The sequence below is a fragment of the Mustela erminea genome, chromosome 18 (assembly GCF_009829155.1).
Source record: "Mustela erminea isolate mMusErm1 chromosome 18, mMusErm1.Pri, whole genome shotgun sequence".
Taxonomy (NCBI): Eukaryota; Metazoa; Chordata; class Mammalia; order Carnivora; family Mustelidae; genus Mustela; species Mustela erminea.
In genome coordinates this window covers 30821525-30840791 of record NC_045631.1, presented here as the reverse complement: position 1 = coordinate 30840791, position 19267 = coordinate 30821525, and the positions used below count along the sequence as shown (strand labels likewise).

The following is a 19267-nucleotide window of genomic DNA, read 5'->3' as shown; positions in this document are numbered from 1 at the left end:
CAATTATAAATATCTATGTCCCTAATATGGGAGCAGCCAATTATATAAGCCAATTAATAAAAAAAAATCAAAGAAACACATAATAATAGCAGGGGACTTTAAAACCCTCCTCACTGAAATGGACAGATCATCTAAGCAAAAGATCAAAAAGGAAATAAAGGCTTTAAATGACACACTGGACCAGATGGACATCACAGATATATTCAGAACATTCCATCTCAAAGCAACAGAATACACATTCTTCTCTAGTGCACATGGAACATTCTCCAGAATAGATCACATCCTGGGTCACAAATCAAGTCTCAACCAGTATGAAAAGCCTGGCATCATTCCTTTCATATTTTCAGACCACAATGCTCTGAAGCTAGAACTCAATCACAAGAGGAAAGTTGGAAAGAACTCAAATACATGGAGGCTAACAGGCATCCTACAAAAGAATGAATGGGTCAACCAGGAAAATAAAGAAGAATTTTTTAAAATCATGGAAACAAAGGAAAATGAAAACATAACTGCTCAGAAATATTTGGGACACAGCAAAGGTGGTCCTGAGAGGAAAGTATATAACAATACAAGCCTTTCTCAAGAAACAAGAAAGTCTCAAGTACACAACCTAACCCTACACCTAAAGGAGCTGGAGAAAAAAACAGTAAAGAAAGCCTAAACCCAGCAGAAGAGAAATCATAAAGATCAGAGCAGAAATCAATGAAATAGAAACCTAAAGAACAGTATAACAGATCAACAAAACTAAGAGCTGGTTCTTTGAAAGAATAAGATTGATAAGCCCCCAGCCAGACTTATCAAAAAGAAAAGAGAAATGACCAAAGTTAATAAAATCATGAACAAAAGAAGAGAGATCACAACCAACACCAAAGAAATACAAACAATTATAAGAACATATTATGAGCCACTATATGCCAGCAAATTTGATAATCTAGAAGAAATGGATGCATTCCTAGAGACATAAAAACCACTAAAACTGAAACAGGAAAAAATGGAAAACCTGAACAGACCCTGATTGAAGCAGTCATCAAAAATAGTCCAAAAAACAAGAGCCAAGGGCTAGACAGCTTCCCTGGAGAATTCTACCAAATATTTAAAGAAAAATTAATACATGTTCTCCTGAAACTTCCAAAAAATAGAAATGGAAGGGAAACTTCTGAACTCATTTTATGAAGCCAGCATTAGCTTGATCCCCAAACCAGACAAAGACCCCACCAAATAGGAGAATTACAGACTAATAGCCCTGATGAACACTGATGCAAAAATTCTCACCAAAATACTAGCCAATAGGATCCAACAATACATTAAAAGGATTATTCACCATGACCAAGTGGGATTTATTCCTGAGCTGCAAGGTTGGTTCAACATCTGCAAATCAATCGATGTTATACAATATATTAATAAAAGAAAGAAAAAAACCAAATGATACTCTCAATAGATGCTGAAAAAGCATTTGACAAAGTACAGCATCCTTTCTTGGTCAAAACTCTTCACAGTATAGGGATAGAGAGTACATACCTCAATATCATAAAAGCCATCTATGAAAAACCCATAGCAAATATCATTATCAATGGGGGAAAACTGAGAGCCTTCCCCTTGAACTCAGGAACACAGCAGGGATATCCACTATCACCACTGCTTTTCAACTTAGTACTAGAAGCCCTAGCCTCAGCAACCAGACAACAAAAAGAAATTAAAGGCATCCGAATTGGCAAAGAAAAAGTCAAACCCTCACTCTTTGCAGATGATATGATACTTTAAGAGGAAAATCCAAAAGACTTCACTCCAAAACTGCTAGAACCCATACAGGAATCCAGTAAAGTGTCATTGTAAAATCAATGCACAGAAATCAGTTGCATTTCTATACACCAAGACAGAAAAAAGGAGAAATTAAGGAGTTAATCCCATTTAAAATTGCACCCAAAAGCATAAGATACCTAAGAATAAATCTAAACAAAGAGGCAAAGAGTCTGTACTCGGAAAACTCTAGAGTACTCACGAAAGAAATTGAGGAAGATATAAAGAAATGGAAAAATGTTCCATGCTCATGGATTGGAAGAACAAATATTGTGAAAATGTCTATGCTACTTAAAGCAATCTACACATTTAATGCAATCTTTATCAAAATACCATCAACTTTTTTCAAAGAAATGGAAGAAATAGTCCTAAAATTTATATGGAACCAGAAAAGACCCTGAATAGCCAGAGGAATGTTGAAAAAGAAAACCAAAGCTGGCAGCATCACAATTCCAGACTTCAAGCTCTATTACAAAGCTGTAATCATTAAGATGGTATGGTACCAGCAAAAAAACAAACACATAGATCAATGGAACAGAATAGAGAGCCCAGAAATGGACCCTCAACTCTATGGTCAACCAATCTTCAACAAAGCAGGAAAGAATGTCCAGTGGAAAAAAGACAGTCTCTTCAACAAATGGTGTTGGGAAAATGGGACAGCCACATGCAGAAGAATAAAACTGGACCATTCCCTTACACCACACACTAAAATAGACTCAAAATGGATTTCAATGTGAGATCTCAATGAAAGACCTCAATGAAAGACCACAAGGTGAAACAGGAATCCATCAAAATCCTTGAGGAGAACACAAGCAGCACCCTCTTCAACCTCAGCTACAGCAACTTCTTCCTAGAAATATCACCAAAGGCAAGGGCATCAAGGGCAAAAATGAACTATTGAGACTTCATCGAGATGAAAAGCTTTTGCACAGAAAAGGAAACAGTTAACAAAACCAAAAGGCAACTGACATAATAGGAGAAGACATTTGCAAATGACTTATTAGATAAAGGGCTAGCACTGAAAACCTATAAAGAACCTATCAAACTCAACACCCAAAGAACAAATAATCCAATCAAGAAATGGGCAGAAGACATGAACAGACATTTCTGCTAAGAAGACATCCTAATGGCCAACAAACACATGAAAAAGTTCTCAGCGTCACTTGACATCAGGGAAATACAAATCAAAACCACAATGAGATACCACATCACACCAGTCAGAATGGCTATAATTAACCAGTCAGGAAATAATAGATGTTGGCAAGGATGCCAACCTCCTACACTGTTGGTGGGAATGCAAGCTGGTGCAGCCACTCTGGAAAACCATGGAGGTTCCTCAAAAAGTTGAAAATAGAGTACTCTATGACCCAGCAATTGCACTACTGGGTATTTCCCCTAAAGATACAAAGGTAGTGATCTGAAGGGGCACATGCACCCCAATGTTTACAGCAGTGATGTCCACAATAGCCAAACTATGGAAAGAGCCCAGATGTCCATCAACAGACAAATGGATAAAGAAGATGTAGTATATATGTGTACAATGGAATACTATGCAGCCATCAAAAGAAATGATATCTTGCAATTTGCAACAACATGGATGGAACTAGAGGGTATTATGCTGAGCAAAGAAAGTCAATGAAAGAAAGACAATTATCATATGATTTCACTGAAATGAGGAATTTGAAAAATAAGACAGAGGATCATAGGGGAAGGAAGGGAAAAATGAAACAAGATGTTACCAGAAAAGGAGACAAACCATTAGAGACTCTTAATCTCAGGAAACAAACTGAGGTCTGGAGCAGAGGGGGGTGAGAGGGATGTGGTGGGGTGATAGATATTGGGGAGGGTACGTACTATGGTGAGTGCTGTGAATTGTGTAAGACTGAAGAATCACAGACCTGTACTCCTGAAACAAATAATACCCTATATGTTAAATAAAAAAATAGTTCAGCTCCCTCACACCTTAGGTGGAATAACTCTGGGGTGTTACCTTGTTTGCCCAGATTTCTCTCATGGAATTAATTTCTAGTGACCTACACTGGTAACTAGCTATGGGAACTTAATAAATACTTCTTGGATAACAGATGAATGAATCTAACCTGAGGCTTCTGCCAACTAGGTAACAATCTCCTACAGACCCAGAGAAGGAAAGTGACTTGCTTAAAGCCACACAGCAGGTCTCTGTAAGAGCTCAGAGTAGTATCCAATCTTCCTGGGGTTCCCACTTCTGTGCTCTGTCTCCTGGACCAGGTTGGCTGCATGGCAAGCATAAAAAGTAGGAGCTTCCGATTCTATAGATGAGTTGGGGCCCAGAACATCCCAAATCAGACGCAGCATTTCTGCATTGTTAAGCCCCCTCTAACCTGTTCCAGCAGCCTGGTCACTCTCTCTTGGTATCCCCACCATTGGTACAGAGATGTCCATCATAGCACCCACAGCAAGCCATTCAGTGTCTTTGCTCATTGCCTTCCCTTCTGAACCTTGAGTTCCTTAAGAGCAAGAGAGGATATGTCTTAGGGTTTTTCCCTTCTTTGTATCCCCATTATGTAGCATAGGGCCTGAGTAGGCGCTCAATAAATGTTTGTAGAGTTACTCTACAGTTATGGAACTTAATTATGTAGTATCATTTCTAAGTGCTACAAGAATTACAGGAATCTTGGTGCCTTTCCAAGATGTCTTTGCAATCTTCACTTCTGAAATCATCCCTCTAACGTTTGATTGCAGAGAAACTTTGGAGGTACTGCAAAGGCAGTGAGGGAACAGAGAAATATTTGCTAAGATTTGTTGAGCATTTATTGCATACTAGGTATCTTTCATGCATTATCCGATTTAATGTTCACATCAACCCTTTGAAGGAGACATAGCTATTAGCTCCCATTTACGAAGTAACCAAGGTTCATAGAGATGAATGTGTATTGCTCAAGTTCAGTCAGCACCAGGAGGGGATGCTGTGAACCTAGAGACCCTGACTTCGGAGCTGGTGCTCTCCACTCCCCTCTGCTCTACCTATCGTGGAGCATTTCACAATGGGATACAACAAGTGACAAGCAAATATGTGAAAGTTCTTGCTTATCTGTTGACATAACTGTCTCATTCCAGGGTCTGCGGTTTTGCGCAGGATAGAGACCTTATCTTTCTCATACTGTTTCCTCCATGCCCAGCATTGTGCCCGGCATACAGTAGTAAATGTTAAAGGACTATGTGAATGGATCCCTTACACTCTCAGGGGAGAGACATGAAGTCAGATCAGGTGAAGGCTGCTCATGATGACTCGTGGTCAGCCTGTCTGTCCGGAAAGGCGCTGAGTGGGTCTGGCTTGCTACACCCCGACAAGATGCTGTCCTGGCCTCCCCTGGCCAGGAGGCTTTCAGCTAGGACAGAGGTCAGCGCTTATTTCCTCTATGAACACTTCCTTGATGGACCCCACCTCCTCTGTTTAAATCCCCCTACTTGGCAGAAGAGAAGATCGAGATTCTGAGGTTCAAAATAACTGGGTCAAGATGAGGGTGAACTTGAGCACAGAACTCCTCACTCCCACCCTCTGTTCCTCGTGCCCCGGGCAGTCCTGCATGCAGTTATATGGGAGCACACACTGGTGTTCATGCCTTCATTCTCCTCTTCATTCAGCACACGTTCACGATAGGACCAACCAGAGGCTTGAGAGATGGGAAATATGGAACAGTTAAAGTCTTCCTGTTGACACTCACCTGGAGTGCCAGGAAAACACTTACCCTGTTCCTCCCCAGAGATATTTGTGAATCAGGATTTCTAGCTAATCCAGCACCCAGCAGTTTATGTTCTGGTTTGCCTTTCGAGAACCAGAGTCGCTTTTGGTTTTGTTAACAAAGAACCCTGAGAGTCTGCAGAGAACACAGACAAGTCCTATGGTATCAGGCCATTTGGGTTCTTTGCGTCCGGCTGATGTAGCAAAACAGTACTTAGCACCATTTTCCAGGCAGGATACCTCTCTGCTTGAACATGGAATCAGACCGAACAAAGGCCCTTCAGGGGTGAAGCCAGAGTCCTCAAGCTGGATCAGTCCCTCATTGGGGACCTCATGGTAGCTAGTGCATAAGCATTCTTGGACTTAACCACATTGCAACATAGCAGCATCCTTGTCTGCTCTCCCTACTGCTCTCAGCCCACTTTACCCTTGAGTGTGAACTCTCTAGGGTTAGGCAGTGATTTCAATAATCTTTCTAACCCGGGCACATGGCACAGTGCCCGCATAACAGATGCTCAATAAATGATCCATAAATTAAGTTAGAATTACACAGCAATCAGAGCCCGGGCAAGAGAATGTGCTTTCCTTTGCACGTGAAGAGGCAAGGACTTGCTGAACCCGGCACCGTGGAGGGCACCAGGCTTTAACAGTGAAGAGGAGCCACACAGCCCCTGCCCATCCAGAGTTTACAGCCCAGTGGGGGCGTTGGACAAGTGAATAGACAAATACGCAACACAGAGGAGAGGTATCTAGCCCAACTGGGGAGTCAGAGACATGGAGGGGAGCATTCGTTCTACTTTTAAGAGTTTGGTGCCTTTATGTTTTTACTAGTCACAGTAAAACTCACCCACTCTCTCCCTTGGTCCCCACTGTGGTCAGTAGCATCCAACTGCAGGCAAACCCCCACCTAAGGGTGGAGAACCAGGAAATGCAGCTCTTCCTCACCAGAATAAAACTGACCTAATGAACACCCAACAGGATCTAACACCAGGAAGGTTTATAGAATTAATCTGGAACCGACCCCACAAGCATGGCTGGGATGGTGCGCTGGACTGGTGGTCTGTCCACACCCCTGCTGGTGACTAAGGAGATGCAGTTTGTTCTTGGCAGAGACACCTGGTGGGGTGGGGGGGGGGGAATGGGCAGGGGGAATTCAACCTGTGTTTTGATTGACAAGCTGAGTGCTGAGCTCAAAGCTCTATATGGAGTCAGAAGAAAGCACCCTCCAGGGGCCAAAGCTCTGCCCTTACCTGCAGGGGCTGCTGCGCCCCTAAAGGTGCCCTAGAGGCTAGCAGAAGCCCTGTCCATGCCCCAGCAAGTTGGCTAGTTGGCTAGGTGATGGGTTACAAGAAAAGAGCAGAAAGCACAGAAACGGCATCCTCCCAACTTTGAGAGCTTGGCGGGAGTTCTAGGTAGGGCACCCATGCCAAATGGCTGGAGCTGTGGCGTCCAAAACCCAAAGCACAGGTGCCCGGGGTGGGGCGTCAGCCTCGTCTCAGGTCCTTCAGACCACCCCCACATCCCCTCTAGCTGGGAACGAGAAGGAAGCCCTCTGACCTGGGACAAATCTGAACCTGACCGCACACCATCCGGACCCCTTCGAGCGTCTGGCTATCTTCCCCTTTTTTAAAAATAACCCCCCAGTAAGCGGTCCACGTGCTGCTGGCGGGAGCGCCGGTGCGGCCCACTAAATCACTGCCGGCATCCCCATTTCAAAGCCGAGCCAGAGGAGTGCCGGTGATTTCTGGGTGCCACACATATCACTCCCAAGCTCTGATCTATGGCTTGTTTTGATTTCCTCCTTTGAACTCTTCCCTTCCCATCCCGCTCCAGCGGCAGACAGAGATACTGAATTAAGCGACAGACAAGTTGGAGACAATGAACGCCGGGGGCCTCCGCCCTCCGCCTGCTCCCCGCCCTCTCCTCTCCGAAATGTGCAGACATCTGCTAGCTGGAGCCCAGCGCTGGAGTCATAAAGAAGAGCTGGCAGGAGAGTGATGTACAGCCCTGGCCCTCCCGAGTGACTGGCGTTAACCTCCAACGGAGAGAGGCTCACCCCGTTTACGACAGAGCCCTTTGTTTTCCACCACTCAGCAGAGGTGCCTTGGCCATGCTGAAGACTTAACCAAATTATAATGAATGATCCTCAGCAGCGCTGTGCCCCTAATTAGAACAAGTCGCACAGACATATTGTCTCCCTGATTTCCTCTGTTCCATTTCTCGCACTCTCTTTCTCTGCTCAGGACACATGGGCCCCATTAAACATTCTAGTATTTAATGTGGTTCCCTTAAATTACTTCTCAAGTTTTCGAGTTCCATTTAGAATTGGATTTTACTCTTTGGACTGTGTTTTTGATTTGGGGCTTTGTACATTTCTCAACCGCTCTTTTTCTCCACCTAGTGGAGACGGTGGACACCACTTACTAGCACAGCCGGCTGGAAGACGGGCAGCCGAGCCTGTGCAGGTCCAGTCCCAAGGTGGTGGCCCCGGGGACCCTCCAATCACCAGAGGCTCCTTCTGCACCTTTCTCAGAGGAGAGAGAACTGAACACAAGCATCAGTAAATTTTGTCAATTTCATCACCCTCAACCCAATCACCTAACCCCCACAGCTGTTAAAGGCGGGGAAGAACCTTCCAGGCATATCATAATTTATACTGAAATGAAGAGGACTAAACACTTCCTTTGGTCCATCCTGGGGGTCCATATAGAAAGAGCCCGTATTTGGATTCACCTAAGGTTGATCACAGGCCTCCATTCTTGCAAATTCTCATTCTGCAGGCAAGGACTCTCTCCTCCCTTACTGAAGCAGCAAAGAAGACTCACACTTTTTAGAGAGGTTGGCAACAAAAACAGAAATTGAAAGCATACCCCCCGGCAGCTCGGTGAGCTGAAATTCCATCTTCCCTGAGCCTTTGTCTGTGTAAATTTTACCCTGGGTGTCTGGATATAGAAACCCTGGATATACACAGCCGCGCCCAAGATAGGGATCTATAGGGAGAGCCGCTAAAAGAGTTCCAGGGGAAGATAGCATCGACCTTGGGCTGGCTGGGTCTGTGTGAAGACAGAGTATACACGCCCTGCATGTATTCTCCAGCAGCAAGCTAGTGTTCCTTGGATTAGGAATATTCTGCATGAAACCTCTGAATTGGAAGGGGTTTTGAGGTCCTCTGCCCTCCCCCCCAACCCCTGTTGACTGATGCCAGAAACCCCTCTAATGCACGCCAGCCAGTGTTCACATGGTCTTTAATGATAAGAACACCTCGGCTTCCCAAGGCAGCCGTGGCATCTGGGAGTTGAGGCAAGGCACGTCATGGAGTCAGGCATCCATCTGTGTGTCTTCTGGAAAGACATTCAGCCTCTCTATGACCTCACTTACTCAACAAATATTTACCAGGGGAACATTCTAGGCTAGGTCAGTATACAATTCCTTGATCATTTCAAGCAATGATTCTTACTATCTATGACGTGGAAACAAGAGCTCACCTGACCAATGAACTCGTGTTTTTGAAACTTGTGTTATACAATGGTCATTATTCCTCTAGATTACAATAACTGGGAAAGGTCTCTTTATCTGAATGTAAATGGGCTTCCCAATTATCTTCCATTCTTTAGTTTTCGTCCTACCTCAGACAATGGACCAAATTATTCCTCGGTGACGTGCATCTCTCACAGATCCTCTTGTTTTTGTTTCTCTAGGCAGAAACTCTGATCCTTCAACCTCTCCTCACATCAAATAATTTCTGGAACCTTCGCCATCTTATCCCATCTTCGAGTACCCTCTAATTTGTCAATGCTCTTTTCAAAATCTCGTGCCCAAAAGTGAACATGATACCCCAGGTGTCATCTGACCAAGAATGTAATGAGACCTCTCATTCCCAAGAGTACTGGATTTCTATTCATTCTTCTAGCTCAACATTGTGTTGGATTGTTAACAATCACATCACACTGTTGGCTTATTCTGAGCTGGTGGTCATTTAAAAGCCTCAGATATTTTTCACATGATTTCCTGCCAAGGCAATCTCCCCCACTCTATGTTTTTGCCATTTGTTTTTTGCACGTAAATGCCAGACTTTACATTTAGGCCCGTTAAATTGTATCTTATTGTTTTTGACCCAGCATTCCAACCTGTCAGGATCACTCCAGGTCCTCATTCTGTCACCTCTGGTATTAAGTCTCCCTCCCAGATTTGTGACCTCTATACCTTTGATCAGTACGCCTCCTGAGTTTTCATCTAGTGATAAATCAGACAAGATCAAGGATAGAGCCCTTGGCACTCCACAAGGAACCTCTCTGGAGGTTGACAACCATTGTCGTGAGTTGCACAGGGCCCCTCCAAGAATGAAGAGCAACATAGAGCAGGGGGTGTATACATGGGCACTCATGGGACTGCCTTATTCTCCCTCTGCCTCCCCAACTGCTTCTGCCTTCTCATCCCTCCCTCCTGAAACCAACCTCTTTATACACATCTCCCCCTCTAGGTCTTCCTCATGACCCTTCTTTTCATTCTTGCCCCATCCAGTATCTACCTGAACCTCTCAGCTTCACCCATGGTCCCTGGGCAACAGGTTCAGGCGTTGTTGGCACTTGTCCTACCTGCCCTTCCTGGGGCTGTTGCACCCAGAGTGTCAGACTTCCGCTCCCAGGCAAGCTCAGGCCAATGTGTGACTTCCCTCCCTACCACCCCAACTGAATTTAGCAATGGGCTGTGACATCCATCCAATACTCAACACTCTTTGGATTCAGCTGTTGAGCCAGCTGCAAATACATAAAACCATGACTCCCATCCAACCCACATGTCACCATGTTAGCCACAAGGAAACCATGAGAGGAACTGTTAACCCTAAGCTGAAATCAAGACCTACAATGTTTATGGCATACACCTGATTCACAAACATAGTAACCTTATCAAGAGAGGAAATGAGGTTAGTTTGGAATAAGCTGTGCTCAGTGAAGTCATTTTGCTTTTAACTGACCACCGCATTCCTTCCTAAATGCTCACCCACCATCTGCTTCTTAATCCGTCCTGCTTCCCTGTTGTCAAGGATCTACCTCAAACTTACTTGTCTAGAGTTTCCAGAAACAATCTTTCTTCACCTTTATAAAAATCAGGATAATCTCTGCCCAGTTCCTGATCCTGGCACCACCTTCTATTCTCCACAAAATTACTTAAAAGTCATTGACAGTGGCCCCGCCATCCTCACCGGAAAGTTCTTTCCACACCTCGGGATGTGAGTCACTGGGTCAGATATTAGACCCATTTGAATCAGCTCCTTGTCCCCTTCCTATCTAATCTTCTCATCTTTCTTGAGCTCTGAGCCTGTCAGGACGCCCTGGGCGGCAGAAGCGGAAAACCCAGGTTTCATTGGCTTAGCCAATAAGGAATATTTGATTATCCCATAAAATAAGAAGTGCTAAGTAGAGGGCCTTGGGATTGGTTGCTTCAGTAGTTTGATTTCATCTTCAAGGATACCTTTCTAGAGGCGCCTGGGTGGCTCAATGGGCTCAAGCCTCTGCCTTCGGCTCAGGTCATGATCCCAGGGTCTTGGGATCAAGCCCCGCATCGGGCTCTCTACTTGGCAGGGAGCCTGCCTCCCCCACTCTCTCTGCCTGCCTCTCTGCCTACTTGTGACTTCTGTCTGTCAAATAAATAAATAAAATCAAAAAAAAAAAAAAAAAGGATACCTTTCTAACCTACGTGGCCGTCTTCAGAGTGTCCATTTGATTCCCTCATGGTCACAGGGTGGTTTTGCATTTCCAATGAGCCTATGCCTATGAAACAATGCCCAGCAGTGAAAGAAGGCTTGTTCTTTCCATATCTCTTTTCAGAAACGAGACACATTTTCAGAAATCCTGAGAAACCTGTTCTCACCTCTCATTGGTCAGAATTAAGTCTCTTACCTGTCATTAAACCAATCAGTGATGAGGGGAAAGGAACCACAGGGATTGTTTGGACTACTCAGAATTTCCTCTCAGACATGGTCAGGGGATACCCACACTTAAAAAAAATTACCTGTCTTCCAACAAGGTGAGAAGAAGTGACCATTGAACTGGATTCAAATCTCTATATATTGCTTGTTCTTGGCTTCAAATCTCTACGTATTGTTTGTTCTGCCCTTTTTGATTTGACATATTTTCAACTTCCATTATACTTTGCCTTTTTAAATAATATTATTTCCTTTTGCCCAAACAATGGGTCTATACTTGCCCTGTTTTTCTTTTACAAACAGAGTCCAAAGGCCTTTTGTTGATCTTAGAATGTTTCCTTCTTTATTATTTTTTTTAAGATTGATTTATTTATTTGAGAGAGAGAGAGAGAGAGTGAGCAGGAGTAGGGACAAAGAGAGAGAGACTCTGAAGCAGACTTCCCACTGACCATGGAGCCCAACACAGGACATCTCACGACTCTGAGATCATGACCTGAGCCGAAACCAAGAGTGGAATGCTCAACCAACTGAGCCACCCAGGCACCCCTGAATGTCCCCCTCTTCAAATCTGAGCTTATTCTAAACCTTAGCCTCACCATCACTCTTCCCACAGACCCATTCTACTCTTTGGCACTCAGCTTCAGGGTCCTGCTGGTCATATGTCTTTAAAGCCAGAGCCCACCTAGAGCACCCTGCATGGCTCCAGTATAGTTTTGGTCACTTCCCTGCACCCTCTTGGCTTTTCTCGTCATTGGGATCAATTCTGACTATAGTGCTATAATGGTTTTTCTAGGAACATTCTTCCTTTCTTGATGACATCATTGTCTACTAGACCAACTTTTCTATCAACATTTAGAATGTGCTGTGTTGGACATCACTACTGTTGTCCCAGGGACTGTATTTCCTTTGTGGAGCGGCTCCCCACATACCATATCCAACCCAACCTTGACTGCTGGGTGACCTGACCAGGGCCGGGTCAGCCATAGTATGGGATCCACCTTGCAGTCGTGATTAGTGCAAACGTGGGCATGAGGCCCAGCAAGGCCAATTAAACATCTTGCTTTGGTTGAAAAAGAGAGATTGAGAAAGATAAAAGGCATTTTTCCAATCTGGGTAGATAAACTAGGAAGATACAAATCTGAATTTATAAACGGCTACCTTCCCTCCTGTCTACAGATGCAAAAAAATAAAAGGGGGTTGGGGTAACTAAAGGATGAGACAAAAGAGAGAAAGTAGTCCTAGTTGCCTTGTTTGAAATCCTGAACGGAACCAGCAGCTTCCCAGTTGCAAGGGCCAATGTCTCTCTTCCTTCAACTGCCAGTGAAAGTGTTCTGACTAATATGTTTACCCTCCCAGTGTCCAGAGGCACATGTTTAACTGTGGCCAACGCCCTCCTCCATCACTATCACAGCTTCCAAGATGACATAAGCTCTTTTTCCCAAGGTTTCCATAACACTCCTAAGATCAGCAAGTTCATCCCCTGTGCACAAAATGCGAAGGGACAGTTTTCTTCCTTATCTCCTTAGTCTTTTCAGAGATGATGATATTAGCTCTGCAAAGTGCAAAGGCTTTTGTCAGACTTTGGACATGAAGGATACTAAGACCCACACCCCCAGCAAATGACTGGTAAGTTGGCAGTCCTTCTGATTTCTTTGCCTTTGTATTTGTGCTAGAGAAGGAACCAGAATTCTTTTTAAAACACCTGTACTGGGGCACCTGGGTGGCTCAGTCATTAAGCATCTTCTTGGGGCTCAGGTCATCATCTCGGGTCCTGGGATCAAGCCCTTGCCTCAGTCTCCCTGTTCGGTGAGCCTTCTTCTCCCTCTCCATCTGCTTGCTACTCCCCTGCTGTGCTCTGTGTGTGTGTGTGTGTGTGTGTGTGTGTGTGTGTAATAATTTAAAAAAAAAAATCTTAAAAAAAATCCAAAACAAAACAAAAAACCACCTTTCCCTTCTGGCTAGTCCAGGTTCATATGTCCCTTAGAGTGTAAACCCTGCAGACTTCTCAGGTCTGGATTCTCCCTCCATTTTCTATGTGGGTGGCCTTGGACAATTTCCTTGACCTTTCTAATCACTGGTTTTTCCGTCTATAATACGGAAAAATAATAGCCTTTCCTTTTAAGATTGCAATGAAATTTAAATGAGACATTGCATGCAAAATGCTTTGATGGCGCCTACCAAGAGAGGAAAAAAAAAAAAAAGCCCACAACAAATGTTAACAGAAATCATTATTATTTTTATTATTTCATCACCCAAATTTTCTACTCTGACCACCCTTGTTAATCTGTTTTCCCACTCATTGCATACACTGGGCCACTCCTCCCTGTCTTTATTAGAATTTCTATTTCTTGGGGCATCTGGGAGGTTCAGTTGGCTGGACGGCTGCCTTCAGCTCAAGTCATGATCCCAGGTTCCTGGGGTCAAGCTCTGTGTCAGGCTCCCTGCTGAGCAGGAAGCCTGCTTCTCCCTCTCCTCCTGCCTCTCCCCTTCACTTATTCTCTCTCTCCAATAAATAAATTAAAAACGAAAGAAAGAAAGAAAAGAACCTTCAGCATCCTTTCACTGCTAGACAAGTGCCATCCCACCAGGGGGTATCCTCTCTGAAATTACATTTGCCTCTTCCTGTCACCTGTCGAATTTGCTTTGTTTCCCTTTGTGCTGGAGCACAGGCTTCTAAGCATCTCTGCTTCCCTTTCTGTACCTCTGCTTCCTCTTGCTTCTGCCTAAGATGCTGGCTCTGAGCTCATGCCTTGTGCCTTCAGTTTATGGATCATCCTACCTTCTTGTCTGCATCTTTCCCTTGCCACGTCACATGGACCCAAGGGGTAAAGCCAAGTTCTTATCCTTGGTTTCTACAAGACAGCACTCACACAAGGCATTTATGAGCACAGTAGAAACACAACTTCAAACAAGCACAGAGCAACCCTCCTTCATCTGCCCTGCCATGATGCTTTACCTCATCTTCTCTACCTTCTACTCTCTTCCAGGCTCTCTCTCACTTGCCACCAATTTTTGCTCTCCACTAACAGTTTTAGATTGTTCTTTTTTTTCCCTTGACTCATGCTGTATTGTCTCTATGGGGTCATACCTTCAATCCCAAACTGCTTATCTGGGCATTTTCCTGAATAAAACAATACCTTTCTTTTTTTAAAAGATTTTTTATTTCTTTACGTTAAAGAGACCATGAGTGGGTGGTAGGGGAGGCAGCAGAGGGAAAGGGAGAAGTAGACTGCCCACTGAGAAGAAAGCCCAACATGAGACTCTATCCCAGACTCCGAGACCATGACCTGATGTTTAAGTGACTGAATCACCCAGGCACCCCAAAACAATGTGTTTCTTAAGATGACTTCTGGTTCAGGACATAAGGATTTTTTTTTTTCATTCATTCATACCACTTACACCATTTTATCTTAGATTTTTTTTTCCTCCTTTAATTTAAAATAATTCAGGTAGGCAAATCTCCTTTGTACATGTTCTTCTTGGTTTTTATGACAGACGCTCCACACCTAGGTCATCCTTCTGTTATCATGAACCGTGGTCCCAGGCCACAAACCCTGGTTTATTTCTCTAACTCGAAAGAACCCTGATTCCTTCTAGTTGAAATCCCTATTTTCAGGAGAGAAAAGAAAAGGAGAGAAATAGAGATGAACATGCTTCCAACGCCTTTAGGCTATCCAGTATCTTAGCTACGGTATTAAAAATCCAAAAAGTTTCGGTGGCCTAGACATCTACACACTCCTGCAGTCACTTCCAGGGAACTCAGTAAAAGCAGATAGTGACTGGTCTTTCTGATGACGACTGGCAGGTTCTTCACACCTGATACACATGTGCTAGACAGAATACTTTCCAATTAAGTCACGTCAGCGCTACTCAGAAAATTCCATATCATGTCTCAGGACAACAGTGCTCAACTCCCCAGGGAGGGTAAGTTTTGAGTTATGATTTCTTCAGAACGTCTAGAAATTTTTTAGATTTTTTTATGCCATACAGGTGCAGGTAGAGAGGCAATCTGAGGCCAAAATGGTAGAAGGTAATCAGGTTCGTCATGGTGCATAGTAAAACTGGGTCAAGATCCAAAAAATCTCACCAAAAGTGAGCCACGGGGTCACTAATAGGTGTATTCACTCACAAAGAGTACTTAGGATTATTCCAGAAAGAAAGGACTGAGCTGAGAAAGAAATCAGAAACCTTAAGTCTGGGAAAGGAGGTCACAGCGGAACAAGGACCCGAGGAATGGATACAGGTGCAGGGGATCAATATAGGGCGGCCCAGAGAATCTTATCCAAATCTTTGCTGCCAGAATGGATTCTTATCGTATTGGCTAACTGTGGATGCATGGCTTCTGAACCCATAGGTCAGAGTCCCATCTTGGGTCTGTGTAGAAATTTTCCAGGACAGTTTCTGCCTCTCTTTCATTCCTAGGTCACCTTACACTATCCCGATTCTTGACTTTTTCAGTAACGTTTCAGCCTAAACTGAGGCTACACGTGTTAGCTAGGGACTCTGATCTGTCTCTGAGATGTTCTGGAGTCCTACCAAGAGTTTACTTATTTACATGAGAAGCTGAGGGGGACTTGTAAGAAATAACTCACCCTAAGAGAACAGGGAGTTGGGCAGCGGAGCAGAGCCTAAACAAATCCTCATGTTCAGAGGAAGGGTGGTTCTGACTAGCATAGCATCTGCCTGGATTTGTCTCCAGGCCAGCCTCCCTCATAGTCTCATGCCTAGATCTCAGGAAATGACAGATTATTTGAGTAAATACAAAAAGAACTAATGTTGCTGAAATTGTATATGAAGTTAGGGCTTCCGTCACAAAGCATAACAAAAATTGACCTCCCTCCCCTTCTCATAGTGCAACACACAGCAGTATTTTGCTTACCCAGAGAGATGATTCAACAGAGGTACAGGGTAGCCAGCTTCAAGATGGCTCCCAATGATCCCCCACTTCCTGGTATTCACACCTTTGGGTAGTCCCCTCCCACATTGTAGCAGGGTTGGTCTGTGTGACTAACAGAATGTTACAGAAGTATGACCTGTCACTTCTAAGGCACAGCAGTTTCCTCTCTGCGCTCTCTCTCTCTCTCTCTCTCTCTGAATCACTCAGTCCAGGGGAAGCCAGCTGCCATGTTATGAGAACTCTTTAGTAAATCTGTAGAGAAGTCCATGTGGTGAGGCACTGATGCCTTGAACCGACATCCATGTGAATGAGCCATCTTGGAAGTGGTTCCTCCAGCCCTGAGAGACTCTGAGAGACCTCATTAGAGGCACTGGGACAGAACCATCAGATCAAGCTGTTTCTGGATGCCTGGCCTTTATAAACTAGTGAGATAAAAAAATGTTGTTTTATACTGTGAAGTTTGGGGTAATTTTTTATATGGCAAAAGATAATCACTGCAGATTTTAGTACCAGAAGTGAGATGTTGCCATAAAAGAAATGCAGGAGAGGCTTTAGAATCAAGCAGGAAGCATAAGGTTGGAAGGATTCTGAGGAGAGTTTTAGTGAAAGCTTGAAGAGCTTTGACAAAACTGTTTTCAGAAGCATGATGACCTTTGAGGAGGCTGAAGGTGAGGGCATACAGGAGAGTGAGGAAAATCTTACTGGAAGGTGGAAGAATGGGGGATCCTTGCTGTAGAGTGGCAGAAGGTTTAGCAATGCTGTCACCCACAGGTATGTGGAAAGAAAACGTACCTAATGAACGGGACCTAGCTCAGGAGATTTCTAAGCTATGTGTCAAGTTGCCACCTGGTTTCTTCTTGTTGTTTATAATAAAGAGTGAGAGGAGACAGGCTCAAGAAAAAAACCACTAAGCAATGAAAGAACCAGGGCTCAATAGTCTTGAAATTTTTCAACCTCTCAGGATGGCAAACACTGCTAACATTAAGAAATGTCTTCCAGGGATGCCTGCGTGGCTCAGTCGGTAGAGCACAGGACTCTTGATCTCAGGGTCATGAGTTGAAGCCCCACATTGGGCGTGGAGCCTAGTTTCAAAAAAAGAGAGAGAGAGAGAGAGAGAGAAATGTCTTCCTCACAATGATCAGTTCCAGGGAACTGCAAGGAAAACATGCAGAAGATGAAGCCAAGGGAGTGGCAATAAAGCCCTTTGTAAAGCCTTCAGGAAGCTCTAAGGTGGTAGCTCAGAGGGCTGTTCAGTCAGACAAAAAAAAATCCCCCTAAAAAGTAGAAATGTGTGCCTCCCAGGTACTCTTCATTAAACAACAGAGCTTCTAAGAAGCTTACGGATGTTGTCTTAGCTATTTCAGCAGAAACCCACAGGCTTATCTCAAAGAGATTTCTGGGTGTGGCCTTTGTGTAATGGAGTGAACCCAATATTGTTCAGAAAGTTTTTAAGGTGATGGTATTTGTAGGAACACAGCCAGCCGAGACTGAAAGGGACAGAAAACCTTGCGAAATGAAAAGGACCCGTGCACCCCTCCCTCTAGAATCAGGCAGGAAACAGTCTAAGAAAACTACGCAGCTACAAACAAGACTACCTTTCACGGAAAGGCAAGGATGACTCAGAGGAAGAACCACGACCCCAGAGGGAAGGGCAAAGAGCCAGGGAGAATAGCTCCCAGTCAGAAGGAAGACCAAGTCTTAGTCAAAGAACTTCCAACATTTGTCCAGCTGTGCTTCAGGCTTGCCAATGGACCGGTGAGTCCTGCGTACCTCCTGTTTCCCCCAACTTTGGGATAGATAGGTCTATAGTGGTTATCCTTTGCCTGCCCCGTCATTATACGTTGCGTGAGTGCATTCACAGGTCTTTATCTTTGAGAGGAACTATACTTAAGGAGCTGAACTGAAGGGATGACACCTCGGGATCCTCATAGCCTTCAGATTTAGATGACACGATTCTGGAATTCAGACCGGTGCTCTGGTGGCAAGATATCCCGGGGGCCTTGGGAAGGAGTGAGTGTATTTTGTATACAAGAAGAACATAAAAAGTTGTGGCCAGACAGTGAACTGTGCTGTTTTGTGAATGTCCACAGTTTCTTTAACACCCATCCCCTCAAGGATTGGAAACCGATTTCCCTCCCCTTGAGTGTAAGCTAGACTTAGTGACTCAATTTTAATGAACAGAAGAAAGTGGTAGAAGTGATGTAGATAGTTTTGAGTGCTGGGTCATAAAAGGCACCTGCTTGCTCATTCCCCTTTAGATCCTTTGCTCGGAGAAAAGCCAGATAAAATGTCATGGGGACATTCAGGCCACCCGTCAAGGCCACACCCACATGAGGCCCCTGCCAGCACCCACGTGAGAGGGCCATCTAGGAATTGTATACCCCAGCCCTGGGCAAGCCCTCAGAGGATGATGCCTCCCACTCGTAAATCCTGACTACAGCCTCATGAGAGAGCTGGGGCCAGAATCACCCAGCTAAGTCACTCCTGAATTCCTGACCCACAGAAAGTGTGAGACAATAAATGATGAGTATGCACAGAGCCACGCCAGACATGCAGTATGAGAGAGAAATTAATGGGTAAAGAAGACGTGGTTCGTATACAAAAACGGAATAGTACTCAGCCATCAGAAAGGATGAATACCCGCCCTTGGCATTGACATGGATGGAACTGGAGGGGATTATGCTAAGTGAAATAAGTCAAGCAGAGAAAGACAATCATCCTATGGTTTCACTCATATGTGGGGCATAAGGAATAGTGCGGAGGACCACAGGGGAAGGGAGGGAAAACTGAATGGGAAGAACTCAGACAGGGAGACAAACCATGAGAGACTCTGGACTTAAGGGAAACAAACTGAGGGTTATGGAAGGGAGGGGTAACAGGGTGATAGGTATTAAGGAGGGCTCGTGTGGTGATGAGCCCTGGG

The 19267-nt window shown here is 44.4% G+C and overlaps 1 long non-coding RNA gene across 1 annotated transcript in view; it reads right to left on the bottom strand.

The window, feature by feature from the left end:
• Positions 1-16370, bottom strand: part of LOC116578080 — a 55257-nt gene extending 38887 nt beyond the window's left edge. The window contains exon 1 of the long non-coding RNA XR_004280728.1: positions 16327-16370. This is a non-coding gene — a long non-coding RNA (uncharacterized LOC116578080). The remainder of the gene's footprint in view (positions 1-16326) is intronic.
• Positions 16371-19267: the final 2897 nt, after the last annotated feature.